Raw genomic sequence first — 3,511 nt, 5'->3', positions numbered from 1 at the left:
ACAAACAAACAAACAACAAATAATTAGACAAACGAAGAAAACCCCCCAAACAAAACAAAAGCAGCTTAATTGTAGAATTTCCCTTTCCCTTAGATGCCCCACCACACAAGTCCCCATTTTACCAGTGAGGGACTGAAGCAGGTTGTATTAGACGGCATTTTATAGGCCATGTTACTGTGAGTTCCAGCCAGGGCAGCCCTAATATTGCTGTGTCGGCGTGAGAATGAGCAGATACTCTTCTGGATCAAACATATCTTTATCTGTATAATGGGAAGGATCATATATAATGACCAAGCCTTCCTCAAGATATCACATGGAGATGAGCTAATGGACAGGCAAGGGGTTTATAAAATATTAAAGCAGCCTAGCAGGCAGAGTAGGAAAAAAAATGATCAGATATATAGTAAGAAGAAATGTTATTGAATGGGTTAACACACACACACATACACACACACATGCACACACACACACCACAACTCAACCATTTATTAAGCAGCTACTATGCACCAGTCACTTTACACACTCCCCTGGGAGTCCTCAGCACCACCCTCCAGAGACCTTTCCCAATCTCTTGCTGGGGGCAGGGCATCTTGCCAGGAGTCACATGGCTGGTGTGCCGTGGAGCCAAGATTTGAGTCAGCACGGCAGGATCTCCTGCAGGCAGTGGAACGGGGCCTGGGTATGCTGGGGAGAAGGTCAGGAGAATAAGAAGGTGAAAAGTAGTAAGGCAGGCATCCCCGTGTGGATCACCCAGGCCAAGACAAGGCCCCAGGGGTTCCAGAGAACTTCTCAGAAAAGAAGCAGGAACTGGAGACAATGGTTACAGTTTTGTAAGAGTTTCTAATTCTTGATTGCTTCCCTGTACTGGTTCTTCCACTGCTCATGCTTCGTGCCTATAGGAAGAAGGAGTGAAACCTACCCGTCTGGCTGCAAATATTTCTGAATGTCCCATTATGGTGTCAGGCAGTTTGAAGGCATGGAGCTAGGCACATCTCTCCACCAATGGAAGAGCATCTTTGAATCCTGCTCTGTGCCTATTGCAACTGAGCGGGAGAACCCCAAATAACAAGAGAAACAGAAAGCTCACAAGACCCCAAAACCCTCAGAGAAAAAGGGGAACACGGGGAAGGGATGTGAGCACTGCTACACCCCAGAGCACAGGGTAGGCGGAAAAGGGAGAGGACTTGGCCCTGTCTCTGCGGCAGGCTACCTCAGGGCTAAAACTGCCCTTGAACTGGCCTATGTCCTCCCTGGCCTTCCAGGCCCTCAAGTTTCTCTTCCTCCTCCCCCCCTTGCTCCACAAGGGTCCACCCGCATTCTTAGGAATCATAGACTAAAAATAAACATTTGCCACCAGACTAGGGCACAAGGGCGAATTGGTTCAACAGAGGTCTTGTAGACAGCGAGATGGGTTTGGTGCAAGATGGAAGAGATGGCAGTTCCAAAGTCCCCAAACCTCCCCCTCTATCCCCCTCCACTCCAAACTGGCAACGAGAATAATTCTTTCTTTAGTGTGGCTCTTGGAGAGCTAGGCTCGCCCTCAGCTCTGTGACCTTCTATGGCTGCGACTATTTGGATCTCCAGTAATGTCACTGTGCCTGCTGGAGAGATAGAGCATGTGGCAAAAAATAGCTTCACCCCCTTGCAATACTCCTACCATAACTGGACAGGGCAGGTCTTTATCAGCCCAAAGGCATTTTCCCCACTGGAGCAAAGGTACTTTTCTGGGAAGGCAAAACCCGTGACTCCCCGGCCTAGAGAACACATATGGGGGTGGGAGGGCCCCCATTACAGAGAGCATGGCTGGAATCCTACAGAAGAGAGTCCAGCTCTAGGAATGGGCAGCAGGGTGAGAGGTGGGGGCTCATGTCAACTGGCAGCACCCATCTGTCATCTAAGCCACCTTCCTGGGTCTTAGCTGTCCTCTACTCTCCTGCCTGTGTCGCTGACAGACATGAACCCTCTCCTGAGACTTTGGTGACAGTTGCAGGGAATATTATCCCTACTGAGTCATTGCCTATGCTTTGTCTACAAGAGTCCAGGGGGCCCCCGAAGACCCTTCCTGGCCTTGTATTAGCTCCGTATTTAGCCACAGAGACTGCACCTCCAGGGTAAGGGGCCTGGGATCCTAAAGATTCCTGGAGCATTAGTTCTGCTGTGCTAAGCTCTGCTAGTGAGAGGCATTGGGCTCATGACTTTGACCGCTCATGGCTAATCCTGCTGGATCACAACAGTCCTAGAAGGACATATTAGACGTTCTTGGTCCAGTTTGCAGGTGAAGTGACATGGGACGGTTGAGCTGCCTGACTGGACCCTCAGTGTGAGTGATGGTGCCAGGCCACTGATTTATGTCTGTTCTGCTCCAGGTGTGTGCACTGGGCCCCAACCAGAAACATTCCAATTCAAATGGAAGGGGAAAAGGATGTTAGGTCAAGTGGCAAAATCCTAGAGTGTTTGCCTGAAGGTCACTACACTGCATGTGAGCCTTGTTGACCTTGGAGGCTTTGCCTGTGCAGTGCCCTCTGCTTCAAATGCTCTGAATGGCCGACTTCTGTCCACCTTGTAGATCTCAGCTGAGAAGGGATGTCTGCAGGGAAGCCTGACCCTGGCCAGGTTTGGTCTCAGCAACCCATACTTCCATCTTGTGCTATTGAAATACATGCAAGAATCGTTTTGTGATCAGTATCTGTGACTCTGGCTGTAAAGTAAGTAGGTACTCACCAGAGCACTCGTGCAATTTAGCCAGCCCAGTCAGCACACAGTTGAAATGTTCAGTATGTGTGAATGAAGGACACAATGCAATAGCAAAATATCAGGTGAGCCCCAACTGGATTGGTTAGTGGGAAGCAGCAGCCTGGGCCAACAGGAGTGACAGGTACCAACGAGGCTGCTGTGAGAGACAAGGCCCCTCAGACAGGGACAGGAGAGGACCTGGCAGTCTGTGACCGCCATTGGTGCCATAGATATCGTGGTCAACACTCCCTGGGTGCCTCACCCACCACTTCCTGTTTTCCCTGAACAATCAATCAAAATAAATGTCACGATGTGAATTCTGGACCTGATGAGGAAACAACTGTTAGGATGACTTAGAAATGGTGCTGATGGAGGATGGGAGTCCCGTCATCTTCTTTCTACTTTGTGTGGTTCTATAATGACTCCTCCCCCTTCCTTTCTCTCTTCCAATCAAATGTGTTCTTACTTCCCTGTTGGCAGACTTCATAAATGCATGACTGGAAGTGTCTCTCCTTTAAAAAGTTTATGGTCTTAGGAGAAGAGGAGCTTGGGAGCGAGGGTCTGAGCTGGAAGGATAGGATCACTGGCTACTTTTTGGGGGGAGGGGGTTGAGACAGGGTTTCTCTGTATAGCCCTGGCTGTCCTGGAGCTCACTTTGTACACCAGGCTGGCCTCGAACTCAGAAATCTGCCTGCCTCTGCCTCCCGAGTGCTGGGATTAAAGGCCTGTGCCACCACGCCTGGCCACTGGCTACTTTTAATTGTCTAATTCTTTTCAT

This window comes from Mus pahari, chromosome 15 (assembly GCF_900095145.1).
Source record: "Mus pahari chromosome 15, PAHARI_EIJ_v1.1, whole genome shotgun sequence".
Taxonomy (NCBI): domain Eukaryota; kingdom Metazoa; phylum Chordata; class Mammalia; order Rodentia; family Muridae; genus Mus; species Mus pahari.
The sequence above is the reverse complement of the archived record's forward strand: the minus strand, read 5'-3'. Positions refer to the sequence as shown.